The following is a 26813-nucleotide window of genomic DNA, read 5'->3' as shown; positions in this document are numbered from 1 at the left end:
ACACTAGAGGCATTCAAGAGACAGCTGGACAGCCATCTGTCAGGGATGCTTTAAGGTGGATTCCTGCATTGAACAGGGGGTTGGATTCGATGCCTTATAGGCTCTTTCCAACTCTACTATTCTAGGATTCTATGACTGTCTTGTCTAGTTCTGGTTTAAAGATAAAGAACCTTAAGAACTGTTAACACCTGGACAGCAGACTGAACAGGTGTGCATACTGATCACACTATGGTGAGATGTGCTGTATTTCTACTTAAATTAAAAGAATTATGTCTGAATTAGCATCTATACAAATACATTAGCAGATGCACGCTTTGTACAAACTGCTGCCCTCTGTTGGCCCCTTTTTGGTGATGCATTTCCTCCTGGTTGACAGTTCATAGGTGGCCACCTGACTGATGAGCACTCGGCAGCCCTCCATGGAAGTCTTCATCAGAAGTCAGGGCTCTTGCCATCATGATGCTTGATTCTGTAACCTTACAAATGGCAATGGCACCATATACATGGGGCTGTACTTGAAAACAGAAGCTTCAGCTGGTGCAAAATGGCCCACTTTGCCTCCTCACCGAGAGAGCCCATACGACTGTGATTGTAGGCTTGAAAATGTATGCACTGCCTCTGATGAAATATCACAGAAGCTTGGAGGAGATGGGACTTTGAAGGATCTCTAGTGGTCAAAGGGAAGGAGTTCCTTCCCCTTCCCCATCATTCATGGAATAATGTCATATTATTCCAGAGTATCTAAAGGCACATCTTTTCCTGCCTGTACCTGTTCGGACCCTTAGGTAATCTTCAGGGACTCTCCTCCCAGGGCCCTCACCAAAGGAAGCTAAGCTTCAAGAGATAGGGCCTTCTCAGTAGTGGCACCCCACTTATGCAATTATCTCCTCAAAGAAGTTCACCTGGCAGCTAAGTTGTTCTCTTTTTGGCACCAGGCAAAGACCTCCCCCCACCCAGGAATTTTAGAGACCTAGGCCAGATCTACACCAAGCAGGATATAGCACTATGAAAGCAGTATATAAGAGGCAGGAGCCACATTACTGCTTTATAGCAGTGTTGAAGTGCACTGACAACTGTTGGGGCCCATTGACACAAACCATATTCTGCTCTCATACCGCTTTCATTGTTCTCTATCCTGCTTGGTGTGGCTCCTGCCTCTTATATACTGCTTTCATACCACTTCCATGCTGTTATATCCTTCGTGGTGTAGATCCGGCCCTAGTGCTAAGTTATTATGACTGTTCTATCGATTCCTGGGCTGTTTATTGTTTTGCATTGTATTATATATTTTTTGGTTTTATTTTATTTTATTGTTAGTTATATTTTCAGTTTAGTTTTTTAAACATTTGTAATCTGCTGAGAGAACATTAGTTGTTGGGTGGATTAGAAATGTATCAAATAAATAAATACATTATTATATCATTTTTAACCTAAGTGATCAAAGCACTTTACACACACCATCTCAGCACTACTTACAAGAATGAACTAGGGCTATGTAATCCCTGCCCCCAGAATACACAGGTGTACATTGGGGACTGAAAATAGGGACTTGACTAAGTTTAACCAATGTGTTTAATGGTAGAAAAGAGATTTGAACTCATGGCCGTCTCAGGCCTCACACCTGTGACCACTATGGTTCACTCAAAACAGAAGTTGAAATTGTTATGTTTACTGTAGTCTTTCTCAATGCAGTGTCCTGTGGATATTTTGGACAACTCCCATCAGTCCCAGCTGGCATGGCCAATACTCATGGATGATGGGGGTTGTAGTCCAACACATCTGGAGAGTGCATCTGGGTAAGATGGCTTTACTGATTCAAAAAACTTTGTATAACACCCTGAGTATTTAGAAAAGTAATTAATAATACAAATAATAATGGACAATAGTTTAATTTATACAGGCTGCAGAACCCAGCTTTTCTTGGCACTGAATTTCACTACTTTTGTGCAGAATTTTGCTTTTAAAAACAGACACATAGTACACACCCAAGCAAGTCATGTGCCACACATTACAAAGGAAGTTCTCAGATGTAGATAATTTTGGAGTAAATCATGGGAATTACTGACTGTCTATGAGGAGTTATTACTGTGTCTATTTTCTCATACCAACCATGTCATGCTCCCCCCCCCCCCCAGTTTGTTGCTTTCAGCTTTGCAAAAGAATGGAGTGCTCCTGTGCAGATCCACTGTGTGTCTCAGTGTGTAGCATATAAGTAGTTTTTCATTTTTCCTTCCAAAGCGATTACTGCTAGTCTGCTGCAGCTACAATCGCTGCATCTAACACCAGGAAAGAGCCAAATTAATGGGTTTTTGGGGTGGGTGGGGGGTGGGGAAAGTCCCCTGAATAAATAAAATGAGCTGACATTTCATGTACGAATGGAAGGAATCTCCTCCAGTTCTCAATATAAAAAAGTGCAAAGCTTAATGAAACTATGTGACAGTTTGTTCAATTTATCTGCAGGAAATGCTTTTATCATGGAGATGTCCAGCTGTGAAATAACTCGGATTGTGGAAAGAACTTAAACAGTGACATCTTCCTGCTGTGTAGATGTAGGCTAGGAGGAGAAGAGATTAATACGAATAAAAAGACTGCAAAAGTACTCCCACTCAAGAGGGAGGCAACAGGAATGTGTATTAAGACAGGAAGATAATGAGGGCAGAGAGACTGTTACAACACAGGATCTCGGGGTGTCTATTCAGACTGGGCCTCAAGTCCACACAGTACCAAAATCAATGGGAAATGTATACCGAATGGGCATCTGGCCAGTCTCCTCTGAAAATCTAGCTCAGTGTAGCATATCAATTTCTATAAGTAGCAAGCGTTGTTTGTCTGTCTTTCTGGTGAAGGGTTCCAAGATGTTTCAGCTGACCTACAGGGTATACTATGAAAGTCTATATACTGCCAAAACTGAGGGGCTCATGGACATTGTTGTATTGTCTCCATTAATCACATAAGCACTCTGGTATCTGGGTCTAGGCAGAACAGCTCCTCTGTAGCACACCAGGTAAGCCAAGGACAGCCAAAGCAACTGTGACTCCACTGCTAATATAGCATACGGTGACATCAGAGCAGGTCAACCAATGACAATTTATTTATTTATTTATTTATTTATTACATTTTTATACCGCCCAATAGCCGAAGCTCTCTGGGTGGTTCACAAAAATTAAAACCATAATAAAACAACCAACAGGTTAAAAGCACAAATACAAAATACAGTATAAAAAGCACAACCAGGATAAAAGAAAGTTGGGATGTACAGAGTGGATAGAGGAAAAAGTAAGGATGGTAAAGGGCACTCCAGGACCATCAGGCTGGAAGCTGCATGCTATTCATGCCCCAACATATTGAGGATTCCTTTGTTAACTTGTGGCCCAGTTTGCATGTCACAACAACCCAGGGTTGGTGCATGCCATTGGATTGCTCCCAATGCAAGCAGGAGTGGATAAATAACCCAGGGGCACTCCATCCCCAGGGGGTTTAGCATTGTGTCTGAACCAGGTGCTCTGGCTTGTCTCTCCCCTGACAAGCCAAAGAAATAACCTAAGAACAAACCATGGGTATTTGTCTGGCTTGTCAACAGAGAGAAAAGCCAGAGGTCTGGGTTTGGGTGGAAAGCTAAACAACCAAGGAACACTGTGTCCTTGGATTGTTTAATCACTCATGTCTGCAATGGAAGTGATTGGGCAGTGTGCCAGCATGCTGCTTCATTCACGGCACACCACAATTTTAAAAAATTGTGTGTTGTCATGATGTGTGAACTGGGCTTCAATATATAAAAGACCAATCAAACTCTGGCTTGAGTGGCGAGGCTGCCAACTCTTCAACTGGGTTTTATTATGCTTCTTGTAATTGTGTGCATAAAGGTGGGCATGAAGCAGATATTCCCGACTTTGTGGCTTGTGACAAAAGCCAAGAGAATTTCACATACCATTTTACAACTAAGATGTAGATAAAGGAACCCCTGAATTGTATTTATTTTGAAAATTAATGTCATTATATTGAAGGCAATCTCATTTATTTATTTATTTGAAGATTTGGATTCAGTGATAAGGGGATGGTATTAACCAAATTATCACCAATCCTTTCTTATGTTAGTAAAAGCACATGTTTTTGTTTTGATATTTCCACAGAGCCCTAAAAGGCCAATGATGGAGCCAAGACAGAACTTCTCTGAGCCTCATTTCATGCTGATGCAATATCTAAACATGTTGTCACCCACTCCCCAAAACAGTTCTTCTTCTCAAAGTGAGAGAAGGGATGACGCCCTGAAAAAGTGGTCATTTGCTATGGCATTGTATGATCCCCTTCCAGACAAGTTTTGATGTGTGCCATTCTTGGTCCGGAATGCCTGTCTCTCAACCAAACTGTGTGAAAACCCATGGGTGATGCTGGAGCAATCCCTTCACAATATGCCAACATGGTGTCAGATGTTGTCCATGGCTAGTTCAGCAAAATATTAAGTGATTTGTTTTGTTTTTTGCTGTGTCATTAGGTAGAATGGTAATAAGAAACAGAGAGAGGAGCCCTCACAGAAGGAACATAAGTAGGAGTGGATCCCCCAGAAAGGTGTGTGCCTGTGATGTGGAGTATTCCTTAAAGAAACAGTGTCTTAATGGTTCATTGAATGAAAGTAGAATGGTGGCACTGTATCACCTGGAGGTGTTTGAACATGTTTTCTTTGACATAGGAAGGCATATGATATATGGCTCATTTTTAGAATCAACACCTGATGATTTCTACAGAACATGCATTCCCCCAGATTGGGGCAATGTTCAGCTTCATTTTCACTCATCTTTCCCCATTTGGTTCCGGGGTACACATATCACGAAATATAGCCCCACCTATTTCATGTCACAAAGAACCCTTTGGGGTTTCTTAATGAGCATATATACCAGGGGTGGAGAATCTGTGCCCCTCTAGCTGTTGTTGGATTCCAACTCCCATCATGCCTCACTTGAAAAGCTCATTTCTAGAAGGAGACTGGTTGGTGGAGCTCACATAAGGGAGTTCTGCTCACCTCAAAAAACAAGCATTTGCACTCATTTCGCAGCTTCGCGTAGGAAACACTAGGTCTCCCTTGTGTCAGAGGTGGGTCTCGCTTGCACAAAATGGAATTGGCGAGACCCGCCGCTTGCAGATTGGAATTGGCAGGGCAGAAAGGAATCAGCAGGAGAAGGAGGGCTCATCTACACCTGCAGCCTTTTGGGGAGTGGGGAGGGACGATCACAGAGTTTTCCACTTCTGGGATCGTCCCTCAGGGGCCACACGCCAGCGGGGAAAAAGCAGTGCCAGCTATCCCGGGAGAACTGAGCGCTCATCCCCGGTTCACCCCCGGACCAGCTGTGTGTCAATGGCACGTTCAGGGATGTCCTCGTGACCACCCTGGGATAAATGGCAGGTGTAGATCAGGCTGAAGATTGTTTTTTTAAACAATACAATAAGTAAAAATCCGTTGGATTCTGCCCTTAGATTTTACTTATTGTATTGTAAAAAAATTCCTCCTCCTCTTCTTTCATCCCTAATTGTAAGAAAGCCCTATGCACAGCTGTTTTTCCTGCACTCCAGTCAAAAGAGGGAGAGGCTCACTCCGTCCGATTTTTTAAATACTTATTAGCAACCCGGAGAGAGCAGCCTGGGAGAGAAAGCCCAGCGTTTCTCTAGTCAGAGAAAGATCAGAGCAGACAGCTGAGCCTGAGCTGGCAGCATGTTTGCATGCATGTAAACAACTGCAGGCTGTGGAAGGTGGAGAGCAAACAGGCGTCAGGGAAGGTGGGGTTGATGATGTCATTGTGGTTCTTGATCACCAGCAATCGGAACACAGAGAAAGAAATGGAGAGAAAGGAAAAGCGTGTAGGATGAAGAAATGTCAGATGCCTTACTGGCATTTACCGGATATCCTCCCTGCCTTTCTCAAATAGGAGTGTGATGTCGATACAATCTGTGCATTCTACAGGTTCTTTGACTCAATGACTGTTGATGGTCTGATCCAAACAGGGAAGATGATAAAATAATGATAGATCAATCCAGGATGTGACTCAGGCTGATATATCCCAGAACAAACTTCAGCTGGTCTTGGTTCTCAGCACACTATTGACTAAACATTGTGGCACCACCATAACCTGAATCTGCTGTCCAATCATATCCCAGTCTGTGATTAGCAATGGTCTCAGCTCACTTTTCATCCATCCCTCTATCTATCATGGCAGAGTCAGGCCCATTCCAGACAATGATATAAAACCTATTTGGGGTGTGGTGCTGAGGTAGCCTTAGACCAGATCCAATTTTTGCCGCTCAACAGTTTCATTTTCTTTAGGGGAACAATAGGCCTCTATGGCTTCCAGAACTGCTGTCAGGGTAGAATCTGTGTTCAGCTTTAGAGTGGTGCATTCCTCTCTGCCTGGTTCCCCTAAGACAGTGGTTCCCAAAGTGGGTGGTACCGCCCCCTTGTGGGTGGTACCGCCCCCTTGTGGGCGGTGGGATTGCATAGGGGGGCGTTAAGAGGCAAGGGGGTGGCAGGGGAGCGCTAAGAGGCTAAGGGGTGGTAGGGGGGCGCTTGAGGTGGTCTTTTCTGTACCAGGAGTTTTGGTTACAGAAGGAAATTTCTGATTGCTATTCTGAACTATGCAGAGTGGTTCAGAAGCTCCTGGTTGCATTTCCAACATCATATTTGGTGGAACGTGGTTTTAGTGTGGTCTGCCTACTTCTTTCCAAGCAAAGAAATCGACTCCAGTTTACTAAACGTGGTGATTTAAGACTCATGTTAAGTGACTTTAAACCAGACATTGGGAAACTGGTATCACTTCATCAATAGTGAGGTACTCTACCCTAGTTACTAAATGTGATATCTAATATTCTTGCTAAATGACTATCAGACTTTGAATAGATGATATCACTGGATCTAGTTCATCAATTTTGTTTAATTGAATAAACTAAAAAAATGTAATTGGATTTTGAATAAATATTCAATTAATTGTTACTGGTTTGAATGTTATTGTTATTATCTTCCTTAGTGGGTCGTTGAAAACCACTATTCTGAATAATGATTTTTATAGTGTAGGGTAGGGGGCACTGGGCACGAGTTTGTGGAACCAAGGGGGCAGTTACCTGAAAAAGTTTGGGAACCACTGTCCTAAGAGATAAAACAAAGGCTTTCCTTTCCTTGTGGTGTCCTCTTTTTCCACAGTCAAATTTGTATACAGCTTGAACTCTTCCTTCCAGAGGCCTCAGCACTGAGCGAGGTTGCTATCTGAGAGATCTAGAGGTGCAGGAGGCTTCAGACCAAATTCCATAGCTTCAGGCTTCTAATTGCTATTATTTTTTTGAGAATTTAAAATTTATCCGCTGCCACCATGTTTATGTGGTAAATATGAGGATGCAACAACAGCTAGGTCTGTAACTAAGGCTTTATTGGAAAATGATTCAGTGTCCCCGCCCCCAAGACCCAAGACATGTTGCTTTCCAAGGTTTCTCCCAGGGTGCCTGTTGTCCTTACTCCAATTCCACTAATCATGTTACAGTCTACATCAGCCGTTTGTTCCTGAATAATATCGCAGTTGTCCCTACTGGACCACATGACATTCACCTACTCCCGCAGTGATCTCAGGTCGACCCCTCAGTTATTCAGGAATATCGCTGACTGCTGTTGTCCTGTTTTTTTCTGGCTCTCTCGCTGTGATCTTGAAGTCCGTGGCTGGTGTGCCCCCACCTTCGTGAAGCTGTTGCTGTTCGGAGTGAGCTCCTGGAACAGCGAACAGCCATTCTGCTGTGAGGGGGATGTGCATGGGCATCGGCATGTTCCATCGCTGAGTGTTTCTTTTCTCTTTTTTTACACAAACATATCGATGCGCAGGAGCGCCTCTTTGACATAGTACCTATCCCCCCCCCGAGTTGCTGTGTGTCTACACTGGTGCGTATCTTGGAGGACTTATTAAAAAAAAATCCATGCCCCGTACCCATCTGTCCAGTCCCGCCCACTTCTCCTGATACCCATTCGGAAGTGTCGTCACGGGGCACACGGCTCCCCTTTACTTGCGGGCAACCTCCCTCATGTGTGCCCCGTGAGGGATGATCCTGGAAGCAGGAAACCTCACAATTATCCCTCCTCCATTGAGAAAGGGCTGTAGGTGTAGAATAGCCCCCTCTTTATGGTTCTTTGACTTTAAACCAGACTTGGACTAGACATATCTTCAAACAGAGGACATCTTCAAATAGAGGACTGTCCTCTGCAAGGTCTCCAAAATACAAGACAGTCCTCTGTAAAATAGGGCACCTGGTGACCCTATGTCCAGTCTGGCTTCATAGATCAATATGTAATAAGTGCAATATCAAGTAGGGAGTATCATTTTGTTTAATCTGCACCTTGTTGTTGGTAAAATGCTCAAAGTAGGTTACACAGTGTAGAGCTCCAGTGCTGGTTGCTGATATTTCTACTTAAGTTTACACCAGTGGAGGAGAACTGGCAGTAGCAAAAATGGGAATGTCTCAACAAAAGAAAAGCTTACTGAAGTGAAGACAGGTTGTGAAATAAATACTTTGCATCCTCGTCAGAGAGAATGAACCACTATCGTAAGTAAGTGTGCTACAGAGTAACTTCCTCAGCTAAACTGGGTGCCCCTGCGTTTCGGTAATTATCTGAGGAGAGCGTTCCCTGCTCCGTCTGGCTGGGATTACAGCTGAGAACACAGTGACAATGGGCTCATTTCCATGACAGAGGATCAAGAGCCATGTTCCTAGCTGTGTGGAAATTTAGAACAGGAGTCGCCTGCTGAGCATGAGAAGCAGAATGACCACACTCTTTTATGTTGCGACAGATTCTTGGTGTGGGATTAACAGGACACCAGAAGGCTGCCACCCCAGCAGTGTGTGGGCCTACTACAGCTCCTGGAGTAGTGAAAACAGAATGGGTACTATTGTATGAAGCAGTGGCAAGCTCTTCACCCCCAAAGCAATTCTGTGCAGGGCCTTCATTTCCTTTTAAGCCAACCCTGGATTCAAGTAACAATATTTGGTGGGAAGAAAATGCTTCAGTTGAATTTCAGTGGAGCATGTCCTGGAATAACCTGAAACCAGTCTCTTTTATAACCAGTCTCTTTGGACGCAACCCTGACATAAAAATGGGGCACTATTCAAAAACCAGTGGGTGAACACTTCAGCCTCCCAGGATACCCTATCCCAGAGCTAAACGTGGCCATTGTGGAGCAAAGGCACTTCAAAGGGAGATTAGAGTGAAAGACTGCTGAGTCAGAATTAATCGACAGGTTTAATTCTATTGCCAAAGGCTTGAATCGGCATAATGGACTTTTATCACTCTACATGTGGTAATTGGCTTACCTAGTGCGACAGTGTTTGTTATCAGGAACAGCTGCCCTGTGAATGACCACTGTTAATAATGCGATTGTCACTGTCAGTACTTTCTGTATTGAATTTACTTGTGACCTCATTGTTTACAATGATCTCTCCCCTACCCCTTGCTTCTCCCAGTACCACTCCATGCGCTGATGAAGTGGGCTGTAGTCTATGCCAGAATAAATTTGTTCACCTTTAAGGTGCCACAAAGCTCTTTGCTGGTTTTGCTATAACAGACTAACATGGCCACTGCTCTGGAAACTGAAATCCTTTTGCCATGCTAATATTAGCAGCTCTGGGGGAGAATGAAACAAATATGTGGATCAAATGGAAAGAGTTTGATTCTTTAGGATTCTCTATTCCAATTTGCGTATGACCTTCATCACACCTACCCATTTCCCTCGAATTTTCCCATAGTGTATGAAAGCTGTTGTTGTTGCTGTTGTTAGCCCCATCACCACACCTGTGGAGGGAGAGAGGAAGGGAGAGGAAGGAAACTTCGTGGCGGCCAGACGATCTCTTTATGGGGAGAGTGGGGGTGACAAGGGAGACGCTCCCTCAGGGCCCCTCTGCTTTTTCTGTTTTTACTCCAGAGTAAGCACACACACACACAACCACACTAGTGAACACAACTTGAAAAGAGCTTACTATTTCTGTGACTGGCAAGGGATAGGATCGCGCCTTCCTGTGGAGGGAGAGGGGGAGAGAGAGGAAGGAAACTTCCGAGAGGGTGGGGGTGACAAGGGAGAGACGCTCCCTCAGGGCTCCTCTGCTTTTTCTGTTTTTACTCGAAAGTAAGCAAATCAGAAGATGTTTACTTCTTGGGAGGAGAGCAATGACAAAGCTTGATAAAATAGTTAAGAGCAGAGACACCACACTGACAACAAAGGTCCGCATAGTCAAAGCAAATGGTATTCCCCGTAGTAACCTATGGCTGCGAGAGCTGGACCATAAGGAAAGCTGAGCGAAGGAAGATAGATGCTTTTGGACTGTGGTGTTGGAGGAAAATCCTGAGAGTGCCTTGGACTGCAAGAAGATCAAACCAGTCCAGACTCCAGGAAATAAAGCCAGACTGCTCACTTGAAGGAATGGTATTAATGGCAAAACTGAAGTACTTTGGCCACATAATGAGAAGACAGGATACCCTGGAGAAGAGGCTGATGCTAGGGAAAGTGGAAGGCAAAAGGAAGAGGGGCCGACCAAGGGCAAGATGGATGGATGATATTCTGGAGGTGACAGACTTGACCTTGGGGGAGCTAGGGGTGGCGTCAGCCGACAGAAAGCTCTGGCGTGGGCTGGTCCATGAAGTCACGAAGAGTCGGAAACGACTGAATGAATAAACAACAACAAGCACACACACGCACCCTACACTAGCGAACGCAACTTGAAAAGAGCTTACTATTTCTGTGACTGGCGAGGGATAGGATCGAGCTGTTAGCCTGTTTACTCGAAAGTAAGCGCCTTCCTGAGTGCCAGAACGCTTACTTTTCAGTATGGAGGGCTCCATGCGGCACTCGCTTGGGAGCTGCAGAGGGAGGCGTCTGGGCAACTCTGCGTTTTTCATCCTCCTGCGCCCCCAGTGGCCGCTCGGAGAACAACAAAAGATTCGCTCTTAAAGGGGTACTAAAATACGACGCTTTCTTTTGGCTACGAAGCACAATTAAAGCAGGTTGCATGGGAGTGCTTCACAGTAAAAGCAGATTATAAACTGGAAAACTTTGGAGTCCTTTGCACGCGATTCACAGTGATTGCACAGTATAACGCTGGTGTGATGAAGCTCTATACCAGGAAGATGCTGCTATTCTCCTTCATGTGATTCAGCTCTCGTCCCATCATACTGTGGAGGGTTACGGTACGCTCCCCTTCACTTGGTTTTCCTAGTTGTCTGTGTAATAATGCCTGTCCTGAGGGGATACTGTGGAACTCCACCCACCACAGGTTGGCTTATACCAAGTAAGTTCGCAAGAGACTTCCCAAGCACATGGAATGGGTTAGCACTTGCGAATTTGAAAAAAGTCAAGATGGGTGAAGGGTAGCCAGTTGTATGTGCCTGAAGGATGGAAAACTAAAGCACTGGTGGAACTAGCATCAGTGCAAACATCTTGCCCTGGACTTTGTGGTGCACCAAGCTTGTGCCATTGCCTGGAGGTGCAACACACACTGCAGAAAAAGAATGGCTGTTTTGCTTCACTGAAGTATTGCAGCCAGCCATAAGGGGACTAGGAAACAAAGCCCTGTGAGGAGAGACTGGAAGAACTGGGCATGTTTAGCCTTAAGAAGAGAAGATTGAGGGGAGACATGATAGTACTCTTCAAATACTTGAAAAGTTGTCACACAGAGGAGGGCCAGGATCTCTTCTCGAACATTCCAGGTGCAGGACACAGAATAATGGGCTCAATTTACAGGAAGCCAGATTCTGGCTGGACATGAGGGGGAAAAACTTCCTGACTGTTAGAGCAGTACGACAATGGAACCACTTACCTAGGGAGGTCGTGGGCATTCCCACATTAGAGGCATTCAAGAGGCAGCTGGACAGCCATGTTTCAGGTATGCTTTAAGGCGGATTCCTGCACTGAGCAGAGGGTTGGACTCCATGGCCTTATAGGCCCCTTCCAACTCTACTATTCTATGATAGACATGGTAAGCAAAGCAGCTGCCAGACACTTTGTTCTGCATATTCAAAAGCAGCAGGCAGACAATACAGGTAGCATTCTGCATATACAGAATATAAAGTAAAGGGTGATGGTCAGGGAGATGGTTCAGATGCAGGTGGATTCAGCCTTTATTGACAAAGGCTCAGCAATGGTGTAGGTGCAACATATTTCTCTGTACAAAGTAGATATGGCAGGTTCAGACAACACAATAAGCCATGGTTAGGCTGCACTAACCCTTTTGCAGCAAATGGTTAGTGAATGTGTTTAAACCGTGGTTATGTAGCTACCATGGTTAGGAATGGTTCACATGACACCCTAAGCCATAATGTTTAGCTCAAAATGCTTAACCACTGTGGCTTAGTGTGTGTCTGAACAGGGTCACAGATGGATTGCACTCGCTTGGGGTCCCTACAATATACAGGTCTTTCCTTCCTCCATCACAATGACGGACATTTCATCACTAAATACGCCTTCAATACCAAGGAACACAGCTGGAATTTTATACTTTTTTGCTTCTGGCATGACACCAGAAGGACAAGCATAGCTACAAATCATATTACTTGAGGGATGTGTGTGTGGTTTCCATTGCACAATCTTTCTTTAATAACAGGTTTATGTCAGTACTCAGAGGAACCCTAGTATTCCCTAGCAGATGAGAGAACCTTTGAAGCCTCTGCACCAACCTTCCCCAACCAGATGCCGTCCAGATATTTAGGACTATAACTCCCATCATCACCAGTGACCATGTTGGCTGGGGATGATGGGAGTTATACTCCAATACATTTGGGCCAGATCTACACCAAGCACGATATACTTCGAAAACATTTTGAAAACTGTACAGGGAGTGTGTCCTGGGCCCCAATGATTGTCACTACTGTTATAAACTGTTTTAAAGCAGTAGTGTAGAACCTGCCCTGGAGGGTGTCAGGCTGGGGAATGCTGCTCAGTAATCACAAGGCAAATGTGAAGGCTCTTGCTTGATATGTTAAAAAGCAGGCAGATGAGATGGCTAGAAGGACGATACAGAATGTTCTTGATCTGCTTCCCCAGGCCGGGTATAGAAGAGAGGAGCTTAGAAGAGTAAACTGCAGGGCAGAAGGTGCTGATAGCAGGCGTTGACTGAGAACAAACTTGCAAGGAACGACACAGACTCTAATCCTGTCCATGTGACTCTAGGACAGAATTTTTGTCTTTGTAAAAACTGTTCCTGGAATAAGAGAATTCCTAGATACTCCTCCCATTTATGCAACAGCATGAGGGGGAAAACCTGACCATAGCACAAGGGAATCCCCTGGGCTGAAGAAGGAGTTTCTGGGAAGAAATGTGCCCAATTTCCCCCGAACATCCATTTCCATCTAGACAGGAACCAGTTCTGACAAGGAAGAAGCTGTGAGGGAAGAGCCCTTTGTGGGGTGAGAGGATGCAGAGACTGGGGCTGGCTTTGTTCAGGAAGTATTTGGACCTGGTGTTCAGCGCTATCAGTAATGTTAACATGAATTGCTGCCTGAGGCGCTGCGAGCCGAACATCAGACGAGGCTTATTCTTATTGGCTTTTGAAAGGGTCTCCTGTGGCCATCATGGACACAGTTTGAACAGGCTCCAAGTGTTTCTTTTTATCAACATTATTATTTTTTAATAAAGTTCCCTCATTAGCTTCTAAGACTTTGTGTAGTCTGAGGGGTCTGGGAATTCATTTCCTCTCCTCTATCATTCGGGGTGAATTCCAAGCCCACTCAGATCGGCAAAAGGAAAGAGGTGGGGAACCAAAAGCCGCATCTCAGGAGAAGGGGACAGGGTCAGGACACCAGCCAGGGCTGGATTAAAGAACAAGGGGCCCTGTGCTGATTCATATGCTGGGGCCCTCCCCTTCTCCGATCAACACACCGTATTATTTAAACCAAACTCACGCTGGGAGTCACAGACAGACCTGGAGAGGAGACCTTTTTTTCTGCTACACCAAGTCCATACCGCCAATTTGCTATGCTAGAGAGAAACCTTTCTTTCCAGGCTACCAGTAAATTCTTTCCCAACTTGAGAAGGTGGCCACTTCTCTTGATCCCAGGATCCCCTGTGCGTCACGTGGATGCACAGGGACGATCTCGGGGTTCGCCCTGGGATAAAGCCCCATCTAGCTAAGGCCTTACTCTCCTTATGGCATGTTGTAAGACTGGATGCAAAAATAGGTGGAGAAAATAGAGCAGTTCATTCCTTATGCGGCAAGAAATGGTTCAAGCTGAACCCAGGTTTTTGTTTTGACTAAGTTCCATACTATATAAACCTCAAGGGGACTCAGAGGACTGCCAGGACCTGTGTCACAGCACTTTTCCTGCATGTTCCTTGATAAGAGGTTGCAGCTTGTTCTGGGTAGTTCTGGGCAATAAGAAAATCCCACCCAACTGGAAGCCTGAGCGGAGTTGGACTTTTTAAGTCGCTGTCCCAGCAGATGATGTGGTTGATGTGTTCCCGACTCTGCGGAAGAGGAAGTGGCTTGGATGTTCTGTGTCTGCTCCGAGGGCCTTCCAGGTATTCTGGGGCAGGACCAGGAGGAGCTGGGCACCTTCCTGAGGCCTGCTGCTTCTCAGCCGTGTCTTCCTCCCTTTCTCTGGCCTGGAGATACAACTCGTCTGTCAGAGTTTCCCCGTGCTTTCCAGGACCCAGGTGCCAGTTTTTCAGCGGCAGCAACAAAGACCGGGAGGAGATAGACGGCAGTGTTATAGAAGGGATGAGCTGAGAGGAGAGGGCAAGAGAACTGCTCACAGAGAGAGTCTATTGGGGCCTGTGGGGTCCTTGGAGGGCGCAAGCGCACACGTGATGCGCCTAAATGAATGGAAGTGGGGCAGCTGGTACTGGAGAAGCTGCCCGAGTGAGAGAGGGTTACAATGAGAGTGGCAAGGGAGATCGGAGTTGCATTCCTTGAGATCAGGGCTCATGGGGGTGAAACATGCTGTTTGGCTATTAAGGCTTTTTTGAAGGTTTTTTTGGGGGGAAGTTTCACATTTTCTGCATGTCTACGCTGCTCAAGCTTCAGTTTAAAACAAAAATGAGCAAAATTGGTCTGGTAGATCTCAAATAATAAGTCTTACACTACCATTTTCTGCTATAGCTATTTTGTTCTAACGTAGTCTTGTGGGTTTTTTTACATGTCTCCTGACATATCTTCTGTTTCATTTGGGTTTGTAAGGCAAATCTGAAATAAATTTCCCTCTGCCTCTTCCTCTTCCACATGATCAATTATCAGCAGAGGTTTAATGATAATTGAAACTTCATTTGTGAAAAAAGGTCCCTACAAAAATGTTATAATATTTTTATTTTATTTTTTTTAGTTTTAACCAGTACTGGAATACTTTAGTCTCTTTCCCCATTTGCCTCATGACTTCCAATAAGAGAAACCAAGCTCAATGGAAGAAAAGCAAAGTCTAGTGTGTGATTTGAAACCCAGCAACCTCTGAAGGGGAAAAAAAAGCTCAGATTTGTTATGTTATTCTTACTGGAATAGCCACTACAGTTGAGTTCCTGGATATAAACCACTTAACAATGCTTGGATGTGACCAAGGCCAAGGAGCTCAGAAAGAGACTTGACAGATAGACCACAGGACTCATCTTTCTGGGATGGAAGATGTTCCTAACATCTTTAGGAAATTCCTCACTTTTGCTGGAGTGAAACGAGGACAGTACAACTCCTGGAGGAGTATTGGGTGACCTCTCTCTTCCCAGGTTACTGCTTGCATGGACCTTTCCTTTACTTAGATTTAGGTCATGTAGGGTGGCCAGGTATCCTCTTTTAGAGAGGATAGTCCTCTTTTCGAAGGGCTGCCTGTCCTAATCCAGTTTAAGGATGAAGAACTACACGAACTGTTGCCTCTTAACTTGTTAACACCTGGAGAGCAGGCAGACACACAGGTCATCTGGTCACACTATGGTGAGATGTAACTATCTTTCTAGTTCAATTGTAATAATTCTTTCTAAATTTGGATTGAGAGACAAATTAGCATATGCAAATGCTATGAAAATCACTGTCCTCATTTGCTCTCTTTTTTTGGCAACGCATTTCCTCTTTTTTCAGCAGTGCATAAGTGGCCACCCTACTTAGATGGTGAGAGCCGAAAACTTTAGGTCCAAGGTATAGCAACAGATAGAAAGAAGAAGGGCTTGTTTTGCTTCGCAGGTACAGTAATAACGGTGCCCAGAGCAGGAAGCTATTTGAAATGACTGGTTTTCAGGCTGCAGTACAATAGCACGCTGTCTTCTTCAAGAGGTATGTCGCTGGGAACTCAGATTTGGCTTTGGAAACCATAGGAAAAGGTGCCCTTAACAAAGGTGCCCTTATAATTCTCTTTCCTGGTGTTTAATTTAATTAAACAATACAGTGTGTTCTTATTTTTTTCCCCATCTGTTGCAATGAAGAAGAATTTTAAACAGTATTTATTAACAACAAAATAGAATTATATATTGCAGGGAACTCTAAATAATACTCTTGCTTTCCTCTGGGCACAATGTGAAGGAAGAGGGGACCACAGTTCAGTATTGAATCTGGTGTAAGGTCCTGGATCTAGAAAAGAAATTGCAGGACATCTGCTATTTTCTAAGGGTTGGATTCAGAGATCTGTGAGCAGAGTTCAGCTTACAAAATGCTCCCATGAACAGAAGAGAGGGAGAAGGCAATCTTTGTTAATTTCCCCTCTCCCGGCAGCCACTTGTGCTTCTGAAAATCTGCTCCAAATGGTTTGTTGACCCTCTGGTGCTGGACGAAGGGGGAATTAAGGAAAATTGTCTTCAGCTAGAACAAATGGGACAACCAACCAGGAAAATGATCTTCCTGGAAGCTAATAGGACAATCTACCAGGGACATATTACATCAGTACTAATAGAGTTGCACAGGCTGCTACTCTACTCCCGAACCAAGTTTTGGCATTGACATATAAGGCCTTACATGGCTTAGAACCTGGATTTCTCATTTCACTGGACCACTGGCAAAAATGAGGAATTTCCTAACATCTTCCGTTCCAGTGACCTTTTCCCCTTCTCTCCCTGAAACTGGATCTGTATCCATTAGCTGACGGCAATCTTTGGGATAAACCTGAAAAAAACCTCAATCCCATCTTTCTTGATGGAACCATTTCTCAGTTAGCTTCCCCTCCACCCCCCAAAAAGGGAAAGATGACTCGGCAATGTCCAATGTTATGAGAATGGACTTCCATCAAGCAAGGAGTCTTTCCTTTCCTGAAGTCCTCTGATGCCCCCTGAACTCTGCTTCATTCCAGTAGCGGATATCATTCTACTGGCAGACAGATATGATTGGATGCAACCCTCTGGAGCCTCATTCGGGGCCTGGGTGCTGTGCTCTCTTGACAGGCTGCAGACTGGGACACTGAAAGGCTGACAATGAGTAAAGAACTTGGCCGTCTCTAATGTCAACAGCATTGAAATTGGGGGTGGAGCAAATACTGCTACAGTCAATGCCTAGTGACATGGAAGAGCAGGATAGGTCAGGTTTCTCTGTTCCCACTTTCTTTTTCTTTTTTACTCTGATTTTGTCAGGTGCCTGGATCACTGGTAAATACAGAGCAGGTCAGCAGCATAACCTCCAGGATATTCTTCTGTAAACATAGCCGCCGTCACCTGCTCCATGGCAGACATGCAGAGTCAGCCATCTTGGGTGAAAGCCTAACCACAAAGAATAGGGTTGGTTGCCAGGCAGAGAGTCCCCCCCTCCGCCTCTTCTTCCAGCGATGGGAAAGACGTCTTTGGCTGTATGGGGTCTGCCCCTTATCCATACTTAAAGGTCACCTCAGCTCAGCTCTAGACAGCAATTGTGAATGAGGAGTGACATTCCTGCCTTTGTATTTCTGGTCTCAAAGGGGCAGGCAGTTTCTGACTAGGCTAATTACACCGTATGCATAAGATTGCGCCGTTCTACCCTGGGTTAGTTAAACTGGAATAACTTACGCCTCCTAATTCCATAGTTGCAGTCACTTTACCCATAAGCCTTTAAGGAAAGGTTGAAAAATATTCACCTTTAGAGTGCCAACCTATGCATGTCTGTTTAGACAGAAAAAGCCCTACACTCTGAGCATTCCCCAGCCAGCCATGCTGGGAATTGTAGGACTTTTTCCTGTCTAAATATGCATAGGATTGCACTCTTAACTATGTTTTCAGAGCTCAAGTTGAAAATGCAGTTTAGCAGGATAGCTGAAGGGTGTAAAGGGGAAACTAATCTGTGCTGCTCCAGGAGTGAATCCTATGTTCTTGACAAAACATCCATCTAAAATGGGGCAGAACATTCTCTTAGGCTTGCTAGGTATCCAGTTATAGGCTTAGGGTTGGGCTGGATATCCTCTCAGTGTCCCTTCCAGCCTTGTGATTCTGGATGGGTGTTGGGAGAACTGCTGGGGATCATCTTACTGGATGTGACCAAGTACACTTCCCCTCTAAAGACTAGCTTTAACAACAACAACAGCAAAACACTGAGAAGACAGGGAGAGACTCTTTCCAGGGGCTTGTCTATATGGCTTTTTTACCCCAATGTAACTGTGCATATTCTCATTTTAGGACACACAAGTCAGCCATCCGTTCACAGTAACATCACGTTTTAAACGCGATAATGCGCATATTTGCATTGGCGATTTACCACAGCTTTTCGATCATGTCCGAGTTTGCTCCGCATTATGGTTGTGTGTCATTGGGGGAGTTAACTTGCATTTTGACAGGTGGGCGGAACTTTGAGGGTAGGAGAACGTGATTGGCCAGATTTCCACATTCCCACCTATCGGTTGGCTCATTTTTTCGCGCCGTTTTTAAGTTGAACTATCTGATCCTACGGAACTCCACATAAACAAAGAGGCAGAAATGCGCTGCCATCCTCCTCTGTGGACTCGTTTCTTTTTCCTCGCTCCGGTTTAACTGTTATATCAATCTGTGGAGCTCCGGGGCTGGTTGCGCAACAGCGAGGCCCTGCTCCAACGAAAATGTGAGTAGTTTTTCTAAAAAACAACAACAACCTGAAACTGAGCCCCAAACACTCTCTCTGCCATCCTGGGGTGGCGAAATGGCTGCTACCCCCTGCCCTGATGGGCATGGAGCCACGCAGCACAGCTCCATGCCCATTTCTGGTGCCATACTTACTTGCGAGTAAGCATGGCACCAGGCGGGATAGGCACCCACACCTCCCATGGTCTCGGGACCATCCGAAGACCGCAGGAAGAATCTGGTTTTCCCAGGGTTTCTTCATCCCTGGGAAAACCTGTGCTCATCCCTCCCTGATCCCAGGAGTCCCTGTGTGTCATATGGATGCACAGGGACGCAGCCATGACGAGCTTGGACTATCGGGCTGTGTAGACACACGGCCATACACTAAAGAAAGAAATGCACAGTTGGTGAGTTCCCACCATACCCAATTCTCAACTTTAGCCTCACCTTTTAAAATTAATTAAAAGTTAATTAAACCAGAGTGTGGACTTGAAGAAGGGAGAATTTCTGAATTCCTTCAGTCAGGGTTGGCCTAAGACATTCTGCTGCTTGTGGTGAAGGACAAGATGCCATCCACCCATTCCATATAAAGAAGTTGACCAGACAATTGAATCTTACTTCAACACTGGCAATGGGAGGGCAGCAGACTTGCTTAGGGGATGCAGGGCACCTCAGTGCTGCTTTCCACCTTTTAGCATTGGCTGCTTGAGGCAGCCACCTCGTTCTGCTTCATGGTTAAGCCGGCCCCATCTGCCATTAAACTAATAGCCTTTTGACAAGTCTGCAGTTGGAGGCATTCCTAGATCTTCTGCCTCTGTGACCAGAGCTGCCACATAACTTGTCTTGTAAGGAATATGTTTTTCAAAACCAGAATGAGGTCCACTTTTCAGGCACTCTAGGGTGATAGCACATCTGATGTTTATGATGCTTGCGCCTGGCTACAGTATAATATCAGCTTACTAAATTATTCTGTAGCTTTGTGGGAAACAAAGTACTTGTGGGCTTCCCACAGGCATCTGGCTGGTCACTCTGTGAATAGAATGCTGGTCTAGATAGGCCTCGGATCCAACATGGCTCTTCTTCTGTTAACTCTGCTTAGGAAACGTGACAGTATGAGGACATCATGCAGTGACACAGCAATTATAGTCTTGGTCCGATGAAAATCAGGAGACCATCCGAACCATCAGTGCGAAGGCAGGGAGCTGTTGTGCTATGTTCTGCTTGTGGACAGCTGGTTGGCACCTGTGTGAACAGGATGCTGAACAAGATGGACCCGTGGTCTGATCCAGTACAGCTCGTTTCATGTAATGCGACAAAAGTTGGGGTGGGACACCCTCCAACCACAAATAGGAATGAACCAAACAATTATAAAAAACATTTTCAAATAGATGTATATATTATTGTTCTTATTCTTATTGACAAGTTATGTTACACTGCCTCAAACTATGTAAACATATTGTTTATAAATCATAACCAATCACATCAGTATACAAACGCATGTCATATCACAAATTTAAACAAAATACTTAAAGCCAATTATAATATTTCAAAAGTATATCTATGTATTGGTGGCGTGTAACATATACATTAGTAATAATCAAAATAAAGTACATTGATATAATGAAAACAATTATACAGTGTGTGGTAATTCAGTGAGCAGGAGTCCGGTACACATGACCTGTTTCACTAGGAATGCTTCCTCCTGATATGACATGCGTTTGTATACTGATGAGGGGGGGGGGCACGAGGGTGGATGTTTGCATGTCTGCTAAGAGGTAACTCTATTTCAGTTTATGAGCATGTGAGCAAGATGTGGGGGCAGGGGCTGTTAATGCATAGCTTTGCAGCTGCGAAGGAGCACAGCTGAGACAGGGTGGGCACCTGCGGATTTGAAGCTGTGTGGGTGTGCAGAGGCATCGGTTCACTGCTACAGAGTTGAGCAGAAGAAGTCGCTATTTGCTGTGCATTATGGCTGTGGAACTTATGCTGTGAAATTTCAGGGCAGGATATTCCACGATCAGTCCGGTCCATGTATTGCAGTGGTTGTCGTCGCTTCGCAACTGTGATGCTGCATAGTTTTTTGGGGAAAGCAATGAAAGCGGCACCAATTTAGAGTGCTGATCACCTTCACACCAACTTGAATGGAAGAACCATCAGCACACGTAGAATCCTTTTTTCAATTTTGCTGATCAGTGCCATCATACTAGTCCTTTTATAGTTCCTGTATAGGGTGACCATATGAAAAGGAGGACAGGGCTCCTGTATCTTTTACAGTTACATAGAAAAGGGAATTTCAGTGTCATGTCTATGCATGCAGCACCTAGTGAAATTCCCTCTTCATCACAACAGTTAAAGCTGAAAGAGCCCTCCCCTCTTGACCAGATAGAAAAGAGGGCAGGGCTCCTGCAGCTTTAACTGTTGTGATGAAGAAGGAATTTCACCAGGTTCAGCATATATACAATTGAGACCTGCTGAAATTCCCTTTTCTATACAACTGTTAAAGAAACAGGAGCCCTGTCCTCCTTTTTATATGGTCACCCTATTCCTGTATACATGGTGTTTTTGCTCCTCAAATTGTGGCCTTGAGAGTTTTTTCCACCCATAACAACGCCCGCCCCCCTGGTTTCTGAATATTGCTATTTCTAATGTTAGATTTGTGTCTAACCAGCAGGAGATCATTTCAGTTTAGTAGGACACTCTGCTCCTGATCTTAAGGTGGCCATTCTTCCACAAAGGAATTTCAAAGGGAGGTTCCATGAAACTGCTGAATTACAATTCATCTAGAAGTTAATTTCTATTCATTTGGGATTGAATGGAGACAATGTTTTCCTGTTCAACTGCAGATGTTAATTAACTCAGCATTGCTCAGTTGATTGTGTTATCACCTAGCACTGCTATTGTGAAGGGTCACTGTATTATTTTGCATAGATTCAGGCACTAATTGTCTGTAGGTTTTAGATTTCATTTGCTTCTAACCTTCCTGATTACAATTCCTCTTTACAATCAAATCCAGGTAAATGCTGCATGGCTAGAACTTCACACTGCTTAGAGAAGAGTCCAGTGGGAATGGGCAAAGGTGCCAATCTTTTGCTCATTTTTTCCCTGCACAAAAGTTCATACATATTTTGTCCACATTTTTCAAAATAGACACATTTTTCAAAAGTGCGTATTTCTGCGTTCGTGTGTACATATTTTTCCAAGCTATGTTTTGATTCAACAGAGCATTTTGGTGTGCATTTCCCCCAAACATATGCATTTTTAGTATGCACTGTTTCAAATGTATGCATTTCGGGTACATCGTTTTTGTGAACTGCCTTGCAAACTTCTGGAAAAGTACAGATTTCTATGTCTAACTGCATTCCAGTTTGTGTTGAGGTTCTGGAAGTGTGAATTTAGTGAGTTTGCATTGAAATGAGAACCAAATGAATTTCTCACCCATCTCTAGTGGAGAGTACAGAGCCATATGGTATTCTTCAGTTCTGCCTGCCCTGAGCCATGTCCCGGGAGACAGCAAAGCAATGACTTGCTCCTCCCTCCCGCCCCCCCAACAGAGACAGGTGACAAGGTCCATCATACAACGGAGGGTCTGTGTGGCACACCCGCTCCCAACAAGGTTGCTATAGGAAAGGGTAGAAGCTGGGGGGAATGCATGGGCCCTATTCATGTCCAGCCCTAATTCAAAGGTAATGTTTGCCTGGCTTGCCGCAATGGCTCCCCAATAAAAGAGTGGGGGCTGGGGAGTATCTCATCAGGGATTAGAGAAATATTTGCTTTGAATGGGAGTGACTTTTAGAGATGGAGAGAACAAAGGCAGCCATTTGAAAGAGGGAGCGAGACAGACAAGGATGGGAGCATGGGACGGTTGCAGACAAAGATGCAAGCCGTCCTCCGTCGAGGTCTGGCTGTTACAGCACACGCTCTCCCTGGCAGATAATTGCCTGGGTTTAGCTCTCACTTTAGCTTTCAAGCAAGAGGAGGCAAATTAAGCAATCTTGTTTCTGTACCTTATGGGCCCCCTCTTCTGTAGTAGAAAGAAGACCTACAAAAGATATGCTGTATCATGAAAATAATGGGCCAGGTGGGGCAGTATAACATTTCTGGAAGACATCTAGGCCTTCAGACAAGAGAAATCACAGGAGGCTGACGGGTAGATCGGCCTCTCATATGAATCCGAGCTGTGCCACAGCATAGATTGGACGATAAGTAGGTTATATGGCATTGTAAAGCCACCGTTAAACCATTCCACGCAAAAGCACCGATGCAGATGTAACCTAAACTTGTGCTTATATGATCACCATTTAGGACAGGGGTGCAGAACCACAGGTCCAAGAGCCAAAACTGGCACTCCTGTGGTCCCAATTTAGCGCTCTGGGTTTCCCCGGATGCCCAAGCCCCCTTTCCCTGCACCCTTACCTACCAACCATTTGATGGCTTCCTGGCTTTTGTTGGCTTTCCACCCATTCTAAAAGGTTGAAAAGCCTCTCCGACGGCCTAGGTACATGGCAGCAAGAGCTTTTAAACTAAAATATGCTGGTATTTTTGGTATTTTGGCCCTGCTACCTTTGTCTTGGGTTCCTTGCATCACTGGAATGTGGCCTCCCCAAAGCTTCTTCAGAATAGAATTTGGCTCTTGGCTGAAAGAGATTCAACACCCCTGATCTAGAGACTGTGGGCTGGTCCGTATTTAGCAAACATCCTGCAGCCTTACCATGGCTCTCTCTTCCGTGGTCTTTCTGTGTTTTACGATAGGCAAAATACATGAGTTCCCCTTCTCCTAGTTTTTGCTGGTTCCTTGCCTTATGTTCCATTGATACCACCAGCAGAGGGCGCTGCTTTCATGTCAGATTTTGGTTTATTACCGCATTTTCAATGACTTTTAAAATCGCGAATTTTCTCTTAAAAACAATGTGAGAGAAATCAGAGGTTGATGACGCTGTGAAAAGGACCCATGATCCTCCGTGAGTGAACAATTACGAGAGCATGATAAATGCTTCGTGTTGAGACGCTCTGGCCCTTTAGTACTGTCTAGGTAGATTGCGCCAATACAATGGGGATAGATTCTGCTTTGATCCTGTGTTTTCTCTTAAGCCTTCACACAGCTCTTCTTGGTATCTTAACTCACAGGTGTGCAGACTTCAGGATCGCAGGATCTTTTTTTGTTTGTTTTTTCTCCTAGAACTCTTGAGATCCACCAACAGGACCCACATGCAAAATATTGGCTCACAAAGAGGGGAGAACATGAAGAAATTAAAGAACACGGCATGCACCTTGCCCAGGAATTTGTTTTCAGTACCAAAACTGAACTCACAGTCCTTTCACATAAAAATCCATTCCTGATTTTCCTCTAAAGTTGTCTTCATGTCAGCAGAATAAATTGTGAGTGTGTGCAGGGCGGCGGCGGCGGAGTTGTTGATATTGTTAAACAATTGGGAGTCAAAAATCATTGATGATCTACTGCATATCACTCAGTGATCTACCAAGTGGTCCCCATGTACCATCTGCCCACTTCTGGAAAGTGACTTATTTGCAAGGTTACATATAGCTCCCTGGCTAAGTCAGGCCTGCAGCAGGGTCACTCCTAATTCAAGGGGAGGGAAGGAGGAGGGAATTTCGGGGCTGAATTGTCCTTCGGGGAGCAGCACACTGTTAATTTACTGTGTGTGACAGATCAGTTGTTTCCCCAGGGATTTCTTAGCCCGGGAAGAGCTGCCTGTCTTGGGATCTCTTATCATCTCACTGCAATGAAGAATCCCCATTCGTCCTTCGAGAGGTTTTTGCTGGAAACTCACTGGCCTTCCGTTCTTTCAGATATTCCAAATGCTGATTCAACAGGGAGAAACCAACAGCATTAATTCCCACTGTCCTCCCCTAATGCCGTCAAGTCATTTATTAGAAAGAGACAATCAGGAAATCCTAAGTGGGGCCAGGCACTGGATGAAACACAGTAATTATTTCAACTTTGCCCTCAAAGTGCTGTTCAGCTGAATGCCAAACTAGAAGAAATGTCCGAGTTCTACTGTGATTCAGTCTCTCCGCTATTTAAATTTGGCCCAACAGAAGCTATATGAGAGAGCTTGATTGGGACTGGGACCATGGTGCTGGGTGAGGGAGGTTTAACCCTTTCTGCCTCCTCCCCCATTTCCCCAACATCTCCCTTCCCTGCTCCAAAACTGCTTTTTGATTCGTTAGGGAAAACAATGCATACATTATTTATACGCTATGCCCATATGTTTCATGAATAGAGCAAATTGCAGCATGTGTATGGGGCAGTTTTTCCTGGGGAAAGTAGCACGGGGGCGGGGGGAAGGGTTGATGCCTCCCCCTTACCATGGTTTTAATCCAGATTGGGCTCCCTGCGGCCATTATAGGCCAAAATTGAAGGGTCCTGGATCACATGGATCATTCTGCTCATGTAGGCATAGCTAAAGCAAGTATGGTTTACACTCCTGTAGGATTTTCCAGACACGACACCATTTGTTTAGGGGCAGAAGGCAGGAGTGCATGCAATCCTGCTCCCTCCTCTACTCACGTTCAGAATAACTTCTGAGCAGTGCTACCGTGCACATATCTGTCATCAGCTCAGCCGCTGAATACTGAATACAAGGACCATGCCATTGAAAACTGGGGCCATGGCTAGACCAGGCCTATATCTTGGGAGTGTCCCAGGATCATCCCTCTGCATCCAAATGACACATGGGGATCCCGGGAGCAGGCAGGGATGACCCCTCCATTTGCCTGGGATAATCCTTAGGTCTAGCTAAGGCCTGGGCCATGTCTATACGAGGTCGCATTGGTGCCTCGTTATCTGACATCCCGCAATTGTGCTCCTCCAGGGTAATACCCACAGGAAGGGGTTCAAATGTGGGGTTTTGAGGCTCATGGGGCCACTGCTGCCCCTAGCGACTCCTGTTCCTGCACCCCCTGTTGTTCCTCTCCTCATCCCAGCATCCGAAAACAAAGGAGTCATGAAGGGGAAGTCGGCTCCTTACCCGCACAATTCTAGAGAGTTGCAGAGATGAACCACCACCTCCCCACTTTCCCAGTGTGCCCATGCTCCATTTCTATTGCATTTTTTGTATTATTTATTTATGTTTTGAAGGGAAGCTCCTCAAGGCATGGAGGCTGCCCAGAGGCCATTCCACTCACTGGACTGCCCCTTCCCTGGTGGATGGCGCCCAATCAGGGGTCGCCATTGCCCCGGCCATGTCTCCACTGTAACACCAGAGCAAGGCGACAGACAGCAAATGCGGCTCTTCGCCTTGCTCAGTGGAAAACATCGGGTAAGTGTCTGACTTTTTAAAAGCGGAGCTTAGGGGAAATGCTCTGGGATGGCTCCGCAATGGCGGCTGCCTCGTATAAATGACGTGCTGCCACTGTGGATCCACCCTGGGACTTTCTCTTTGTCAAGACTGCTCTCCTTAGTGTACAGTGCTTTTCTGTACTGCAGCTTGGGTGCTGCGTTGGCTTTTTGCATGTATCACATCGGTTCTGCCCTGCAGGAGGCTTAGGTCAATGGTGCAGGCAGGGTCATCATAAGGGATGCAACTCCCATACAGTTGCCTGGAGAACGGAAGCTGTGTATTAACCTATATTGTCTTTCACATTTCCCCCTTTAATGTAATAGTGGTTTTATACTGTTGTTTTTTTTATATTTTTTGATGGTTTTAAATTTTGTATACTTTTTTTTTTTAATGTTCACTGTTTTAACTTTTGTGAACCACCCAGAGAGCTTCAGCTATGGGGTGGTATAAAAATTTAATAAATAAAATAAATAAATATAAATATTATTTCCCTCCCCCTCCTGTAAAAGTGCCTTCTTAAAGGGATTTGTTAAAGTTCCCTGCTGAC

Source organism: Elgaria multicarinata, chromosome 4 (assembly GCF_023053635.1).
Source record: "Elgaria multicarinata webbii isolate HBS135686 ecotype San Diego chromosome 4, rElgMul1.1.pri, whole genome shotgun sequence".
NCBI lineage: Eukaryota > Metazoa > Chordata > Lepidosauria > Squamata > Anguidae > Elgaria > Elgaria multicarinata.
Note: the sequence above shows the minus strand (reverse complement) of the source record.